At 41.7% G+C, this 19,367-nt stretch overlaps 1 protein-coding gene across 1 annotated transcript in view; it reads left to right on the top strand.

The window, feature by feature from the left end:
- cfap58 (cilia and flagella associated protein 58) overlaps positions 1–19,367 on the top strand; it is a 178,252-nt gene that overhangs the window by 115,978 nt on the left and 42,907 nt on the right. The window lies entirely within an intron of this gene.

Genomic DNA, 19,367 nt, shown 5'->3' with positions numbered 1-19,367 from the left:
TTTTTAACAGTTCATTCATTCTCTTAATCAGCCCAGCAGCTTTGTGGGTGATAAGGAAATATGATAAATCCATTCAACATGTTTTTCAGCTGACCAGTCTTTCACCTGTTTTCCAGTAAAATAGGTCCCATTATCTGTTTGTATCTAAAGGGGACCCTCATAAAATTATTTCATCATACTAAGACATTTTAAAGTAGATGTCTGATTTGCATATTTACAAAGATGAATCACCAACACACCTGAACATGTATCTACAGCCGTACATACATATCTACACCCCTGTGACATGGCAAAGGGCCAATGAAATCCGTTTGCCAGATCTGATATGGCCCCTTTCCCCCTATTTATCTCTGCATTTTACTATTGTGACTCTCTCTCTTCTAATGCTGCATGCTTCACATCGTTGTATTTGCAGTTTCATCATCTGTCTTGTTCTACAACTAATCAAACAATTCTTCATACATAACCACTTCATGCAAAAAGTGTCAACAATTAACTTTTATTTATTAACAAGAAAACTCATCAGTTTTTTCAAACTGAGATGTTAACTTTTTCCACAGAACCCCTCTTGAAAAGAGCTGAACTTTCACTTTAAGTGTGAAACATCTGCAAAACAAGATGGTGAAATTCTTTTTATCTCAGATATTTTTGTATACTTCTAGAGTTGTTTTTAGATGATGTCAAAACTATAGCTGCAAGTAAACCATTTATAAACAACATATGTTGCACTTCCTTCCAAACAACATACGATGCACTTCCTTCAAAGCAACCAGCTTAACTTAACACATCCAAACAACATATTTATTTCTAGACATAAACAACATATGTTGCACTTCCTTCCAAACAACATACAATACACTTTCTTCAAAGCAACCAGCTTAACTTAACACATCCAAACAACATATTTATTTCTAGACATTTCAAATCCACCCTTTTCCCCTTAAACCATCTTGACTTTAGGCATTTTAAAATCAATATCACCTTCAAGTTTTGGGGCTTTTTAATTTAACGTCAAAATCTGGGCTCTCTAATTCTGGACCTTTGATGTTCAATGTTTGACAATATCTGCTTTTCAGAGTGTTGATGTCAACTTTTGGACCCTACTTTTGCCCCTTTAATCCAAATAATGGCTTCCAGCCCTCAGCTCTTCTGCTGACACATCATTCATCTCAGCTGCATGCACTCCTGTCTGTATTAGTGCCCTCTAGAAAGCAGAACGAGTAAGTTCCTGCATGTTTTTCTGGCCGTCCCTTCTCGGCCCACGACCCATGGGTTGGCTAAATGATTTTTTCACAGTTTTCAGCTCTGTGTTCCTCTCTGTGAACGCACAGCGAGCGCATTCCTCAGCACATCTCTGCTCGCACTCCCCTAAGGTCACCCGATGACCCTGTAAATCAGACCAATCCGATGTTATCTGTCGGGCTGTTTCTACACAAACTTCAAACAACGGTCTTGAGTCTTGCAAAGCTCTGACTTGATGCGCTGAATTCATTACCTGACCTCCACCTTTGTCCAACAGCCTCGAAACTCGAGCATCTGTGGGTTGTGATATTAAACTCGACGGATTCCATCCGTCAGCCAACCTTGCAACATAAGCTCCGGCTCGCTCCGGCGAAACATCACGCTCTTTCTTCCTCCTTTTAAGCCTGCATATCTGACCGACCGCGCCCTCAGCTACATTAATCAAGCGGTCTAGCTTGCACTCTGTCTGCGCATCAGATAACAACTGTTTTCGTTGTAAAAACTGTTTCTCTTTCTCCTGAACTTCCTCAACACATTTTTCTTTCTTTCTCTTAAATTTTCCTCGCAACCGGGACACCTGCTCCACCGCCCCTTCAACTACCCTGCTCATTCTCCCAAACTGAGCGAGCGACTGAGTGTGCCGTCCATTCAACAAGCAGGCGGTCCTCACATTCTTGTTTGCTCCATTGAGCCTGTGATTGCATTTTCTGACTTTATGCTGAAGTCCTGTCACTGGTGCCATCTTTTCTGACCTCTATTGCCTGCAAAAGTGGTCAAAACATCACTCGGACTATCTGCTTTCAGAAAAATTGTTCTAACAACTAAGATGGGCTTCTTCCCACCTCTTCAAAAACAACAAAAACAACTGGGATGGGACTTCTTCCCATCCCGGTACAACTTTTTCTCTGTTTTTAAACTCTCACACAAAGGCTCGGGCGTCCCCTCCACCTCTTAAACACAAAGCCAGGGTTGGATAACTCTTCCAACCCGGCACAACTTCAACGGACTCTTTGTCCAGATGCAACTCGCATCAACATTTCTCTCAACACCTTTTTTTTTTCCTTCGTTTGAATATGGTGCAGCCGTTCAGAATTATTTATTTAAATTCTTAACATCCCATCCTCGTCGCCAAAAATGTATTATGAAATTCTTTATCAAAAGGGCTCGTGAACGGTCGGCACAGATATTCAGACAATGGAAAAATAAAACACACAGACTGTAACTTGCTAGAATAATATTTGTCATTTATTAATCTGCCACAAGAAAAACAGCCAAGCAAAAAGTCATGTACACTCGTACACTCTTAACACACAAATTGATATGAGTATCTCTCACCGTGACAAAATGATCGGGAAGCCTTTCGATCCAATGACAGAACTCAATCACAACTGCATGGCACCGCGCGCTGGTCCACACAAGACTTCTGACTCTCTGTGTTTGTTACATTTCTTATATACCTCTCCCTGATCGCGTGAGAGCAGTGCAAAACAAGTTTTGATGGTTGCCAGGAGGGCAGATTTAATTAAATCTGTTTTTCCCTCATCAAAGCAGTCTGTGCAACAGAGCGATGGCTTCATAAAAACATGTCCTTCAAAACTTGGGTCACTGTAACCTTAAGATTGGGCCCGGTCTTTTGGTTAGAGCATCCCCCAGAGAACTTTAATTACTCCAAAACACATCTGCAGCACAGGCCTGACTTTAGCAGATAAGCTGCATCAAAAGTGAGTATAAGTGTGTTTTAAAATAAGTATAAATTGACATAAAAGCATCAAAATAATCATTCCTATATCAGGGTGTCATTAGCAAACTGGTTGATCCACTCTGAGAAGGTGCTATTTATAAGACTGAGCTGAATACAGCACCTCAGACTGAGGAAGTCTTTCGGATGAAAGACGAAACGTTTCTACTTTTTTTTGTTGTTTTGCTTTGTTTTGTTTTTGAATGTCCAGAGAACCAGATTTAACTTTTTTAGACCATTTATCAAATGTTTTAATTTGCTGTTTAGACACCTTAAGGGAGTGAGAGCTACGAAGCTTGTTTTTCCCAGCCTCCCAGGCTCCTAAAGAGCCATCTGATGGCTGGTCACCCATTTATTTTAGCCTTGGTTAAAGACAACAACGAGATGTTGATTTTCCTTTTGTTTTGACTAGAGAAGTCAGTGTTAGCTTAACAACAACAACACACATACACTTCATTTGTATCAGCACTTCGAGGCTACAAACATATACAACACATTTTACTTCTTTTCTTTTAAAACAAAATTTCTAAATGTCCCTCAACTGCCTACTCTACAAATTAACCTGACCCTATTGCTACTCTAATAATTTCACAATGTTCTACTGGTCTTCCTGGGCATCTGCATATCACTCTTGACCTTCATCATGTCACTCTTTGACTTCATACTTTGTACATCAAGGGGTATTTATTTATTTTATTTGACTGAACTTCCAGGAAGATGGTAATTAAACAATAACATCTGAATTGATTTTCAGACCTTCAGATTTTCTCTCAGAGCTGAGTGGTGCCCCTTCAAAATAAAATTCATAGCAAATTTTTAACCATTATTAACCCTTCCCGCTACATGAAAAAATAAAAGTTTAAAATAGAAATACTCACATCATTAGGCCGAGGTTGTGGGTGTGACGTGCATGTTCCTGAGAGGCCACAGACAGACCAGCTTCAGCTTTTGTTGAGTTCCTGGAGTCCTGCAGTTTTCAAGCTGAAATGAAAAAGCATAATGAATATAAACTTTACAGTCTATAGTTACCTGTACATATAAACACATGGAGGTATCTCACTTTGTGACTGACAATAAAATATGTAAATTTATGAACGTTAATGTACTTATGATGATGCACCTACTCTGAAGGTGAACCGATGGTACCATACCATTTCTCAGTCAGACAATCTGATCAGTTTTGTCAAAATCCTCCTGTTTAAAATCCTTACTGTACAGATGAATCATCCTCAAAGATACTTCCACCTCTTCCTCACATCTTTTTCTTTGGGAAACCTTCAAAATGAAAACAGGAGATTTGTGTCTACACAAAAACCTTGTACAAAGGAGGTCAATCTTATTTTCTTACTACTTCCTATATTCTCCTAATTTTTAACGTTTTAATTTCCTAGAACTTAAATAAAACACCAATTCTGATGCATATCTATTGATAATGATAATGAACCAAAGCTACTAAAATTGTGAGTATGCTTGTTAGAAAAATATTCCTGTCATCAGATCTCAGTTAGCTTAATTGCAGCTGAACACCGGTGTTACACTGAACATAACATCAGCTGGTGGACATAAATATAGTACAGTAATATTCTATTCACAAAATACGAACAATAATATGTTCATCTTACTTGTGAAAAGTTATCCCCCGAAACCTGACGTCAACAGTCCATCGATTTGAACAGAAATAAGCTGTGAAGTGCTGAGTCATCTTCTGCTTTAACCAAATAAAGACGACCGCTCCAAGATGGCGGCCGAAATTCCTGCACCCAGCAGCCAAAGCAGGATCTAGTGATTATATGCTACCTATGGTTAGACTGGTACAGGGCATGTTTTAGGTTAGCAGAACAGTGGTGAGATGTGCTTTTGGAGTGAAAGAGATTCAAGATGGAGGTGAGATTGCATCAAGGATCAGATCTGAGCTCATTCTTGTTTGCTCTGGTGATGGACCGACTAACAGATGAGGTCAGGCAGGAATCCTCGTGGACTATGATGTTTTCAGATAGCATTGTGATCTGTGATGATAACAGGGAACAGGTGGAAGAGAACTTGGAGAGGTGGAGGTATGCACTTGAAAAAAGAGGAATGATAGTCAGCCATAGTAAGATAGAGTACATGTTTGTAAATGAGAAGTAGGCAGGTGGAACATTGAGGCTTCAAGGAGCAGAGGTCACATAGGTGCAGGACTTCAAATACTTGGGGTCCACTGTCCAGGAAAATGGAGTACGTAAAAGAGGTAAAAAAAAGAGTCCAGCTAGGATGGTGTGGATGGAGACAAGATTCAGGGGTTATTTGCGACAAAAAAAGTGGCAGCAAAGGTCAAAGGAAATGTTTACAGAACAGTGATGAGACCAACTATGTTGTATGGTCTGGAGACAGTGGCAATGACAAAAAGACAGTAGAAAGAACTGGAAATGGCAGAAATGAAGATGTTGAGGTTCTCCTTAGGTTGGGGGTGGGGGTGGGCAGGTCAGGTAGTCAATCATTTTCAAGTTTTATACTTTCTTGCATGGCCAATGGTGCATAAACAAGAAACAAGATGCACCTTTAAAACCGATTGTTAGCATGATAAACTCAGACACTTACTGTACAACGTTTCCAAATATCTATCATCTGTACTCATCCTTTTAGTTGGCAGCTCAGAACATCACATACATCATGGACTTTGTGGATAAGGTGAGGGACGTCATCTTGGAGACTGATGAAGCTATGGTCTCTTTTGATGTCATATCACTCTTTATGTGCATTCCTATTGATGATGTAGTAGAGCTTGTTTGTTTAAGGTTAAAATCAGCCATCACTCTGCACAGCAGGACCACACTTTCCACAGAGCAACTGTGTCAGCTCTTGAAACTGTGTCTGCAGTCAACCTACTTCATATATGGGAGGCAATATTATAGGCAGGAACATGGGTGTGCTATGGGGTCTCCAGTTTCTCTTATTGTTGCCAATCAGTACATGGAGGAGATCGAAAAGAAATTCTTGGTGTCCTTTTCAGGGACACCAACAAGACATTGGTTCAGGTATGTTGATGACCCTGGGTTAAAATCCATGAAGTTGATCGACATCTAACATTTCAAAACAGCAGTTGTTAATAAAGTGTTTACTAATAAAAAGCAATGGTACTATTTTTTTTCTTATATTTATTGTTTTTACATATATGATACACCAAAAAAAAAAAACACATTCCAACAAACATTAAACAACTCCCACCCACAGCACCACTCAGGGTATATACATATGTGTGTATATATATATACATACGTATACAACCATAATACTACTCTTCCTTCCTTATTTTTTAAAAGAAAATGAGAAAAGAAAGAAAAATAAATAAATAATTATAAATGACATTAAAAGGGTGAAGACAGAGAGAGAGGAGAAAAAAAAATGAATTCAGCTTCGCCGCAGACTGGCAGGCGTATAAAAGTGTGAAGGTGCAACATACCAGTCTACATGTACACCGAGTGGTGATCAAGCTCCAACGGTCATAGCAAACAGTGAGAAAACAGGGCTATGAAGTCAGAGCAAAGGTGCCACTACGTGCCACCCGCACGAGCAGAACTGCTCATATGATCCAGGAATGGCCCCCAAGTCTGAACATATCTGGGTTCAGTATCATTTAGAGTGTATCGTATTTTTTCTTGGTGTAAACAGAAACCATGTTTTTCAGCCCAACGTTTTTTCAGTCTGGACAGTTTCTTTTTTTTGTGCTGAAACGTTTTGCCTTTGATCCAGAAGGCTTCATCAGTCAAGGAAACACACAACAAAAATGATTCTTCCTCCAACAGCTTACTCCACAGTGGAACAAACCATTTCTGCTTTTGATTAGATAGTCTATTTGGTACGCCCCTCCTCCATTGCCGGCCCTCTTCCTTGTTGACAGTCTTGTCAAACTGGTTGAAAACAACAAAGTCCATGCTCAATAATTCAGGTATAGAATCCAACATTTTTTCATTCAGGTCATCTGGATAGTTTTTTTTTTTTTGTGCTGAAACGTTTCGCCTTCAATCCGGAAGGCTTCGTCAGTCAAGGAAACACACAACAAAACTGATTCTTCCTCCAACAACTTACTCCAAAGTGGAACAAACCAGTTCTGCTTGTGATTAGATGGTCTCTTTGGTACACCCCTCCTCCATTGCCGGCCCTCTTCCTTGTTGACAGTCTTGTCAAACTGGATGAATATGTTGTTGAATGTTATTCAGCCAGCACTTGAAGGAGGGAGGCGAGGCAGACTTCCACTCTGAGATGCACTTAGCCACAACCATTTCAAAAGAGAGAGCCTGACGTATAGACAAAGGAAGAGCAGAGCAGGAGTCAGATACCCCAAAGATGGCAATGAGAGAGTCTGAAGTTATCCCCTGTCTGTACGCAGCTTGCTAAAGACTAAATTTATCAGACCAAAAAGCTGTTAAATAATGGCAGTACCAAAACTGATGTCCAAGGGTAGCGTTACGGTGTCCACATCTGTTACAGACACTTGAAAGATTTGTGAATATTTTACTTAATCGTGCTTTAGAATACTGCAGGCGATGTACCATTTTAAACTGGATTAGCTGCAGTCTGGCGTTAATAGAGCAGTCATTTATTCCCATCAAAATGTGATCGCAAAGTGCAACAGAGATTGAAACCTCCAGATATTTGGCCCATGCATTTCTAATATGATTAGTTGATGTAGTTGTAGTGAAAACATTCACAAACTGCAAAACAAGATGTCTGGAAGTGGGAGGTTTAACAAGGATATCATGCTGCTTTGAAAGCTGATTTGAACTTGAGCTAAGTTGGTTTGCATAGCTCCTAACCTGCAAATAGCGAAAAATCTGATTTGAGGGCCGATCAAATTTAGATTGTAACTACGGATATGATAGGAACTGTTTATTAATAAAGAGTTCCTTGAGAGAGGAGAGGCCTCTACCCAACCATAGCTCGAAAGCAGGATCCAACAGACCCAGCTTGAAGCAGAGGTTTTGACATAGGGGGGCATAAACGGACAGATCTGGCAGTCTTAAAACCCTTTTAATTTGTTTCAGAATCTTAAATGAGTTCCTAAATATAAAATCAGTGGCAAGCTTCTTAAAAGGAATATCAGGTTTAGAGAATAATATAGCAGGCAAAGAGGCTGAAGTTTGTTGTAATGAGTTATGGGATTCAATATGAGGCCAGCCAGGGGAAGAGGCAGATGAAATCCACCCCCCCAGAGGTCCCCAAAGTCCAGAATGTCCAAGCCCTCACATTACAGGCACAGTAGTAATGCCGAAAGACTGGAAGATCAAAGCCATCATCCCCTCTAGCCTTCTGGAGATGTAGCTTAGCGATTCGGGAAGGTTTGTATGCCTAAATAAATGGCATAATGATTGAATCCAATGTTTTAAATAAATCAGATGGAATAAAAATAGGGATATTTTGAAAGAGATAAATAAATTTAGGGAGTACTACCATTTTGATAATGTTAATATGACCGATTAATGAGAGTGGCAGTAACTGCCATTTGTCGATCCATTTGTGAGCTTAGCGAGTAAGTCTAAATAATTTAATTGGAAAAGTTGCTCAGAATCATCTGGAATATTGATACCGAGATAGACAAAATGATTGTGCGAGATTTTTAAAGGTAATCTATTCAAGAAGCCAGAGTCAAGACTGTCAGACATAGGCACAACAGCAGATTTAGTCCAGTTGATCATAAAACGAGAGAGCTGTCCAAAACTGTGTAATAATTCAAGAAGTGGAGGGAGAGAGACCTTAGCATCATTTAGAGTCAGGACTACATAATCTGCCTATAAACCAATAACATGCACAGATGCTCCACACATGATACCTGAAATATGTTGATTGGTCCTAATGGCAATGGCCAAAGGTTCTAAAGCTAAAACAAAAAGCATAGGAGACAAACAACAACCCTGCCTAGTGCTGCCTTTCAGTAAGAAGGCAGGTGATCTGTCCCTATTGGTGAGTACATAGGACCTGGGATGGGAGTAAAGCATTTTTTATGAGAGACAGAAATTTTGTGCCAAAGCTGAATCTTTAGAGAACAGTAAACACGTATCCCCACTCCACCTGGTCAAATGCCTGTTGAGTGTCCAAAGATATAATTGCAGAGTCCGTAAGAGTGGTAGAGTACATGATATTAAGTAACTGCCTGGTGTTAGAGAAAGAAAATCTTTCTGGAATGAATCCAGATTATCTGGGTGTACCAGTGCACTGATATGGGAAGACAATCGGTTAGCCCAAACCTTTGCAATTATTTTCTGATCAGAGTTAAGCAGGCTCAGAGGACAATATGAAGCTACGTTAGTGGGATCTGTATCTGTTTTATGTAAAATACAAATATTGGCATTATATAGGGACTCAGGAAAATGCTCAGCCTCTATCGAGAAATTTACCATGTGCAGTATAAGTGGCAACATCGTATCAATATGGGCCTTATAGAACTCAATACCAAAACCATCAGGGTCGCACACTTTACCACTAGGAAAAGAGCAGATTGCTGCTTTTATCTCCCCCAGAGTTACATTAGCGTCTAGTTTCAACCTGAAGGCATCTGTAAGAGTTGGGATGTCTAATGACTGAATAAAACTGGTAACATCTTATCCTGATGCATGCTCAATAATCCAGGTAGAAAAATCTAAAAAAGTTCAATCTGGTCCTCTGGACATTCAAAAAACAAAACAAAGCAAAACATCAACAAAAATGTAGAAACGTTTCGTCTTTCATCCAAAAGACTTCCTCAGTCTGAGGTGCTGTATTCATCTCAGTCTTATAAATAGCACCTTCTCAGAATGGATCAACCAGTTTTGCTGCTGACAACCAAAACCAGCTGCTCACATGATCAAGAAGGACCATCAGCCTAACGATGGATCATTAGCACACTGATGGCTGTTTACTATTCACAGAGGGCTGAGTGATACTAGCAATAAGGGTGTAAGAGGGGACAGTTGAACAGGCCTCCACCCGTTTAATGATGGACAATTTCTTTTCACAAAGATGGCCTTCTTTACGCCTCTCTCAAACCATTGTTCCTCTTTATCCAGGATGTGAACATCTTCATCCCTGAAAGAGTGACCACTGGCCTGGAGATGAGTGTAGACCGCAGAGTCCTGGCCTGATGTTGTTGCTCTTCTGTGCTTGGCCATCCTTTTGGCCAGTGGCTATTTAGTTTCCCCGATTTAAGACTGATCACAGCCCTCCTGACACTGAACAGCATACACAATATTACTCTGTTTGTGCTGAGGGACTGGATCTTTGGGATGAACCAGTCTTTGCCGTAATGTATTTTGGGGTTTAAAAGCCACTGGGACATTATGTTTAGAAAGTAAACATCTCAGTTTCTCTGATACTCCTTCAACATACGGGATGACCACTGCTCTGTGTTTAGGTTCCTCCTTTTCATCTGATGGCTGACTGGAGTCCTGTTTTGAGTTTCTTCTCTTCTTTCAGGAAGGCCCAGATAGGCTATCCACCTTGCTCTAGAGCCTGTCTTGTGTGGGATTTCTCCTTCTGCCTGGTTCCTGAGTTAGTGGGAGTAAGACTGACCACAGCCCTCCTGACACAGAACAGCATACACAATATTACTCTGTTTGTGCTGGGGGACTGGATCTTTGGGATGAACCAGTCTTTGCCGTAATGTATTTTGGGGTTTAAAAGCCACTGGGATGTTGTGTTTAGAAAATAAACGTCTCAGTTTCTCTGATACTCCCTCAACATATGGAATGACCACTGGTCTGGGTCTGGGTTCTTCCTTTTCACCTGATGGCTGACTGGAGTCCTGTTTGGGTTTCTTCTCTGCTTTCAGGAAGGCCCAGTTAGGATATCCACATTGCTCTAGAGCCTGTCTTGTGTGGGATTTCTCCTTCTGCCTGGCTCCTGAGTTAGTGGGAGTAAGACTGATCACAGCCCTCCTGACACTGAACAGCATACACAATATTACTTTGTTTGTGCCGGGGGACTGGATCTTTGGAATGAGCCAGTCTTTGCCGTAATGTATTTTGAGGTTTAAAAGCCACTGGGATGCTGTGTTTAGACTGTACAACAGAACAGACAGCATCTCCAATACAATTGGATGAAGTTTCCAATTGTATTGGGCTCTCTGAATATCAAAATTAAATTAAATTGATAACGGTGCATGGTCATAGATAAGAATAGCGTGGTAAGTAGATTTAAGAACACAGGGTAATAAGTTGGAATCAATTAAAAAAAAGATAAATTCTTGTGGAGGATTTGTGTACTGAGGAAAAAAACGAATATTGCCTTTCAGGATGCAAATGCCACCAAACACCAATTAAATCTAAAGAACGTGCTAACTCGTTTATAACTGATGTGGACTTTAATAGTGGGGCATATTTAGTTGAGAACCTGTCAAGCACAGGGTCGAGATAATTGTTAAAATCACCTCCATCAATGATCTTATATTCGCTGTGTTCGGCTACAAGATTAAATACTTTTTTTTAAAAGTCTGGATTGTCAAAATTGGGTGCATAAATGTTAAGAAGGGCCAAAGGGGCAGAATTAAGGGTGCCAGTAACGAATGTATCTACCGCCTGAATTAATGACCTGTGACATATATGTGAATTTTGTGGTTTTACGAATGAGGATGGCAACCCCTGTCGTCCTAGAAGTGAATTTGGAGTGATACACCTGCGATACCCAGGATGTCCTCAAACGCCTCTGCTCTGTCGGCGAGATATGAGTATCCTGTAAAAACACAGCATCAGAGGACAGATGTTTTAAATGAGAGAAGACCTTGCCCCTCTTTAGGGCCATACCTATGCCTCTATAGTTCCAAGAAATGAACGTGATGGGGATTATGACTGACCTGGAAGGAGCACTGTCAGAATGCATTCAGACCAGATGGGAGCTGAATAAAGGAAAGAGTAAAAAAAAAAAGAAAAGAAAAAAGGGAAGTTTCTCGGGTTGTGATTTCGGCCTCAGGCTACGGAGGGCACGGTCGATCTTAACGGGCTTGACAAAGTTATCCTTTCCGAGTACCTCAGGTATTAGCCGTGAAATGAAGTCAGTAGGGTGTTCCTGCTCCTCGCCCTCTTTAATACCAAGGATTCTAATGTTGCTCCTACGGGACCGACTTTCCATATAATTTAGTTTCACATTCAGCAGGGCGTTAGCATACCGGAACTGGTCATAGGAAGCCTCGAGGGCAGCGATATGGCTATCAGCGAACGACATGGCTTTGTTGATGACGTCGACTCAGCTCACCATCTCCCATTGTTCTTTTTGGATGACAGCAAGGGAAACCAATGGCAGCCAAACGACCCTCTATTGACTTCTTCAGGTCATCGATGAGATCAAAAAGTTTAGCAACTTGTCACCCCTGGGTAGTAATAGCAGCTAATATAGCTTTGTTGCTTACTCCAGAGCTTGTTTGCGCTGTCTCCTTCTGTGTGCTGTCCTTCTTCCCCATTTTGAAAAATAAAGAATACAAAAGTGTACCCACGTGCTTGGAATACAACAAAACTGAGAAAATGACCTGGTGCATTGTATCAAAAAACGAAATTTGAGGAGAGATCACGGAGCCTCACAGAAAGGCATCTACTCCATTGCAGCGCTCTAGCAACCCCCTTCCCACACGCCCAATGGTACTAATTTAATGAATATTTACCGCATTCTACCATTACTATTTGACTTCCAGTCACATGACCTCAATAAGACTTCTGGGTAGTATTTACTGGTAAATAATTTTAAAATAATTTCAGTAACATAGGTGTTTGGTCCTGTTCTATCCAGTGATTAAGCTTAGATAGTTATTGTGTTCATTTTGAAGGTATAATGGCTGTAATCACGAGTCAGACAGCAAAACTTCATGAAGACTCATGATGATCTGGCTTTCAATACTGTATGAGTTGTGCTGAATCTGTATGCATCACACTGTGCTAATCATTATGTTATTATTCACTATTATTTTGTTTCTATATTTTGATTTTACATTATGTAATGTGCTGTATGCTTTACCTGTTTGATTCTGTTTGTACAGCACTTTGGTTGGCCTTGGCGCTGTTTAAAGTGCTCTATAAATAAATGGTATGGTATGGATCTTGCAGTCTGAGTGTGTGTTGAAAGCAAGCTGTTTGTTAATTGCCATCTGCTGGCTGATTCTTGTACTACAATAAGAAAGCTGCACACAGCCAGAGCAGGCTGGGCACAGATTTCGACGATGAACAGTGGATACCCGCGGCTTAATAACCAAAGTGTCTAATTTCACAGACCAAAAACATGCATGTTAAGCTGATTAGTAACTCTAAATTGTCCCTAGGTTTGAGTGAGAGAGTGAATGGTTGTTTGTCTCATTTTTCTTGGGCATCTGTTTAAGATGCCTTCTGGACGCCTCCCTGGTGAGGTGTTCCGGACACATCCCACCGGAAGGAGGCCCAGAGGAAGACCCAGGACACGCTGGAGGGACTATATTTCTCAGCTGGCCTGGGAACGCCTCGGGATTCCCCCGGAAGAGCTGGCCCAAGTGGCTGGGGAGAGGGAAGTCTGGGCCTCCCTACTTAGGCTGCTACCCCCGCGACCCGACCCCAGATAAGCGGAAGAAAATGGATGGATGGTCTCGTTTGTCTCTATGTGGCCCTGCGATGGACTTGCAACCTGTCCAGAGTGTACCCCGCCCCTCGCACATTGATTGCTGGACATGGGCACCGGCGACCCTTGTGACCCAAAATGGAAGAAGCTTGTAAAAGATAATGGATGGATGGTCTTATTTATTTACAAAATTATGATTTGTCTTATACAGGTGCTTGTCATAATGAGTCAAGGATTCAAGGTTCTTTACTTGTCATATGCACCACATGTACCACAGGTCCATGAAGGTCCATGAAGTTCCATCCATCCATTTTCTTTACCCGTTTGTTCCATTTTGGGTCACGGGGGTCGCTGGTGCCCATGTCCAGCAATCACTGTGCGAGGGGCGGGGTACACCCTGGACGGGTCGCAAGTCCATCACAGGGCCACATAGAGACAAACGAGACAAACAACCATTCACTCTCTCATTCACACCTAGGGACAATTTAGAGTTACCAATCAGCCTAACATGCATGTTTTTGGTCTGTGGGAGGAAACCGGAGTACCCGGAGAAAACCCACGCATGCACGGAGAGAACATGCAAACTCCACCCAGAAAGGCCCCTGGACCGGGGTTTGAACCAGGGACCTGCTCGCTGAGAGGCAGCAGCTCTACCAGTTGTGCCACCATGCTGCCCTGGTCCATGAAGTTCCTGGGTTCAATCCCCAGTTGGACCTGGGGTCTTTCTGTGTGGAGTTTGCATGCTCTTCTTGTGCTTGCGTGGGTTTTCTTCAGGTACTCCGTTTACCTCCTACAGAACAGAAACATGCATGTTAGGCTGCTTTCAGGCCCAGGCTTCCCTTGCAAAAGAGATCTGTGATCTCAGTGGGATTTGCTTGGTTAAATAAATGTTAATAAATAAATGTGGTGGAACAATATTGTGTACACAGGGTCCCAGTTACATCCAACAAAAGTATAAAATGTAAAAGAAAAACAGTAATAAGATCTAAGATATGAACTAAGAAAAATGTTAACTAGAAATATGCTAAGCACTAGTAGTACAAAAACAATACATCGAACAGCAGCACGAACATGAGTCTGTGTGAGCAGATGAGTACGAATGAACACAGCAGCATGAAATAAATCAGCACTTTGTCACTTGAGAGAAAAGTTGGTTCGGGATTGGAGGAAGGCAGCGGTCACGTTAACTGCCATGAAATGGTCTAAGAGGGCAAGAAAGAGAAATTAATGAACACCCTCACCACCGGGCATGAGAAGTCCCACTTCACTGTGATGCTGGCATGCTGCGGTGACGGATCCAAGCTGCCACCCATGGTCATTAAAAAAAAATCAAATGATGCAGAAGGAGGAGTTCCCCCAGCGGGTAGTGGCGGCTCTACATCAGAAAGGGTGAATGGACCAGAAGATGATGGGTATGTGGCTGTCCAAATGCTACACCAAATGACCTGACAGATGTTCTGACAGATTTCCTTAGATAGAGAACTTTACTATTATTTATGTGAATGTTCCTGTAAAGTGCCCTGAGACAACTTTGTTATGATTTGGTGCTATATAAATAAACTGAATTGAATTGAATTGAATTTTTTAAGACGCTCAAAGCCCTGCTCATCATGGAAAGTATGTGCGCACACATTACGCCCCAGTTTAAGATGAAAATAACCCGCAACTCCTTACCTGCCATTATCCCTGGAGGATTAACAAAAATCCTCCAGCCTCTCGACATCTCCATTAACCGGAGCTTTAAAACTGCCTTGCGTCGCCTGTGGGAGGAGTGGATGGTGAGCAGAGACCACAGCTTCACCGCCACGAGACGGATGCGCCACACCACATTCCAACAAGTCCTCAGCTGGATTGACAAAGCGTGGACCTCAGCGAGTAAAGAGACAATCCAGCCGGGGTTCAGGAAGGCTCAAGTTCAGGAGGAGTGAAGGAAGCCATCTTTGTGAAGAGAACCCGTCCATCATTAAACAGGGGCGGAGGCCTCCATGTCCAATTGTTACCTTCTTACAATGCTGTTATTGCTAGTATCACTCTGTGAATAGCAAGTGGCCATCAGGGCACTAACGACCAATAGTTAGGCTGATGGTCCTCCTTTATCATGTGAACAGCTAGTTCTTGATGTCACCATCAACCTGGATGATCCACTATGAGAAGGTACTATTTATAAGACTGAGTTTATTGCAGCTCATCAGACTGAAGAAGTCCATGCATCCATTATCTTTTACCAGCTTTTTCCATTTTGGGTCACGGGGGTAGCTGGTGCCCATGTCCGGCAATCACTGTGTGAGGTGCGGAGTGCACCCTGGATGGGTTGCAAGTCTATCACAGGGACACCTAAAGACAAACGAGACAAACAACCATTCACACTCTCACTTACACCTAGGGACAATTTAGAGTTACCAGTCAGCCTAACATGCATGTTTTTGGTCTGTGGGAGGAAACCGAAGTACCCGGAGAAAACACACGCATGCACGGAGAGAACATGCAAACCACCCAGAAAGGCCCCCGGACCAGGATTGAACCAGGGACCTGCTCGCTGAGAGGCAGCAACTCTACCAGTTGCACCACCGTGCTGCCCGACTGAAGAAGTCTTTTGGATTTAAAAAAGAATCCGTCCAGAGGACCTGACTCAAACTTGTTAGATTGTGTATTTGTGCTTCATTAGGGCCGAGCAGCGAAGCGCTGCGAACGCCTATTGTAATTGCTCTGTTCAGGCCTGAGCTACAATTTTTTTTTGGCAAATGAATTGGCCTTTTGGGGGCCTTAACATATCCCAAAAGTCACCAAATTTGGTGGACGCATCAGGACTGGTGAAAAATTACGTATTTTAAGGGCATTGCAAAAATCGCAGCAGAAACGGCTCAAGAGCGCCACCTAGAAATTTTCTAAATACCCTTCGCATTAACCTTAGTTTGTCGTAGAAACATGAAATTTGGTACGCTTCTCCAATTCCCCAAGATGCACAGAAAACCCTCTGGCACCAACATTGTACGATAAACAGGAAGGTGGTCATTTGGGAATGCCGGCCCAATTTTCTCACCTTTTTGGCAGTTTACAGCCTCCGCATTTGAACGAACTCCTCCTAGGGATTTTGCTCAATTGGTTTCAAACTTAGCTATGTTTGTCAAAAGGCATGAGGGACACAAAGTTATCTAAACGGTTCGTTTCAGAGCATGCTGAAGGGGCAGGGCCAGACCTCAAAGTTTGACATCTTGCCATGAAAAACAAAATGCTAATAGCTCATACACAAAAAATGTCTGAGACATCAAACCTTCAGTGATTGATGCACATCCGGTCCTTTGTAAGACTTAATGGTCAAATCAAAATCATGACATCACTTAAGCCACGCCACCTGACAACAGGAAGTATAAAGTTTTATGTTGAACGATCCCTATCTGACCCCTGTTACCTAATCAGCATAATATTGTGTCCAGTGACCAAAGACATGTTGGTGTAACTTGATTTCCAACACTGACTGTTTTGGGTGGAGCATGTTGGCGGCGCGGCGAAGTAAGACGTAACGCAGTCGCCATACATTTGGCTCTAAATTCCACAGTTTTTAAATGAGGTGCACCAAAATCAATATGATCGATCATGATCCACCCCTTGAACAGGAAGCCATGATAAGTGGCCAATAGCCTCCACAGCGCCCCTTAGAATATTTTAAAACCTCAGCCCCAAGACATTTTTGGACCGAGAATTCGGAAACTCGGTGAACATCTGTATCTTGTTTTTCACTATGATCGACCATTATCTGCCCCTTGGTCCATGATAAGTGGTCAATAGCCTCCACAGAGCCACCTACATTATTCCTACAATTATATCTCAATGATACATAATCCTATCCACACCAGATTTTTGGTACGTCATCTGTGAGGATTTCTAGACACATTGGTATTGTTGTTTAACATTAGACCCAAGTGCGCCCCCTAGATTATTCAAACTGTTATATCTCAATGATATATTATCCGATCTGCATCAGATTTTTTTGTGCTTGATCAGTGAGCACTTCTATATATATTTGTGTTGTTATTTAACATTTGACTCGAGTGCGCCCCTGAGATTATTTCAAAAGTTATATCTCAGTGACATATCATCTGATCTGAACCAGATTTTGTGTGCGTCATTAGTGAACACTTCTAGACCCATTGGTATTGTTTTTTAACTTTGGACTCAACTGCGCACCCTACATTATTCCAACAGTTATATCTCAGTGAAATATCATCCAATATGTACCAGCTTTATGTACATGATAAGTGAGCACTTATAGGCACATTGATATTGTTGTTTAACTTTGGACTCAAGTGCGCCCCCTACATTATTCCAATAGTTATATCTCAGTGATACATCATCCGATCTGAACCAGATTTTTTGTGCATAATAAGTGAGCACATCTAGACACACTGATGTTGTGGTTTAACATATGACTCAAGTGCTCCTCCTAGATTATTTAATAAGTTAATTAGTGAATTATCTCAGTGAATTATCATCCAATATGTACCAGATTTTTTTGTGCATGATCAGTGAGCACTTCTAGACACACTGGTATTGGTCTGTAACATTTGACTCCATTGCGCCCCCAAGATTATTCCAAAAGTTATATCTCTGTGATACATCATCTGAGCTGCACCAGATTTTTGGTGCATAATCAGTGAGCACTTGTACACACATTTTTAATTTTCTTTAACAATTGACTCCAGTGCGCCCCCTAGATTATTCCAACAGTTATATCTCAGTGATACATCATCCGATATGCGCCACTTTTATTGTGTGTAATCAATGAACACTTGTAGACACATTGATATTGCAGTTTAACATAAGACTCAAATGCACCCCCTAGATTAATCCAACAGTTATATGTCAGTGACACATCATCCGATCTGTACCAGATTTTATGTGCATGATCAGTTAGCACTTCTACACATATGGGTATTGTTGTTTAACATTTCACTCCAGTGCGCCCCCTAGATTATTCCAAGAGTTCAGAGAGGAACGATGGTTTGAGAGAGGAGTAAAGGAGGCCATCTTTGTGAAAAGAAATTGTCCATCATTAAACAGGGGTGGAGGCCTCTGGGTTCAACTGTCCCCCTCTTACAATGCTGTGATTGCTAGTATCACTCAGCCCTCTGTGAGTAGTAAACAGCCATCAGTGTGCTAATGACCCATTGTTAGGCTGATGGTCCTTCTTGAGCATGTGATCAGCTGATTTTGGTTGTCAGCAGCAAACTGGTTGATCCACTCTAAGAAGGTGCTATTTAAGAGACTGAGCTGAAAACAGCACCTCAGACTGAGGAAGTCTCTTGGATGAGAGACGAAACGTTTCTAGATTTTTTTTTGCTTTGTTTTGTTTTTTTGTTTTTTTGAATGTCCAGAGGACCAGATTGAACTTTTTTGGATTTTTCTACCTGGATTATTGAGCATGCATCAGGATATTCCAAGAGTTATATCTCAGTGATACATCATCTAATCTACACCCGTTTTTTTTTGTGCTTCATCAGTGCGCACTTGTAGACAAATTAATGTTGTTGGTTCATGACTTGACTTAAGCCTGGCCCACTCAGAGAACAAACTGATGATTATTGGGTGACTGTTCCAGCTTGGCACTGTGTAAGATGTAAGATTGAAACCGTATTCGCTAACTGTTGACTATCACATATGACATGTTGAAAAGCCTAAAGGAAGTCCTTTACATTCGAGACAAAATGGGAAGTGACAATAACTCCTGTCTGGAAGGTCAGATTTTAGCCAACCTTCTATGGCATGCAGCCGGACTCATACTGCTATGGGCAGTATGAGTCTGGCTGCATGCAGCTCCAAGGTGGCCGCTGATGATCAACACCTGGCGGTCATCTCCTTGATGAGCTCC

The sequence above is a fragment of the Nematolebias whitei genome, chromosome 14 (genome assembly GCF_014905685.2).
Source record: "Nematolebias whitei isolate Nwh7 chromosome 14, NemWhi1, whole genome shotgun sequence".
NCBI lineage: Eukaryota > Metazoa > Chordata > Actinopteri > Cyprinodontiformes > Rivulidae > Nematolebias > Nematolebias whitei.
The sequence above is the reverse complement of the archived record's forward strand: the minus strand, read 5'-3'. Positions and strand labels throughout refer to the sequence as shown.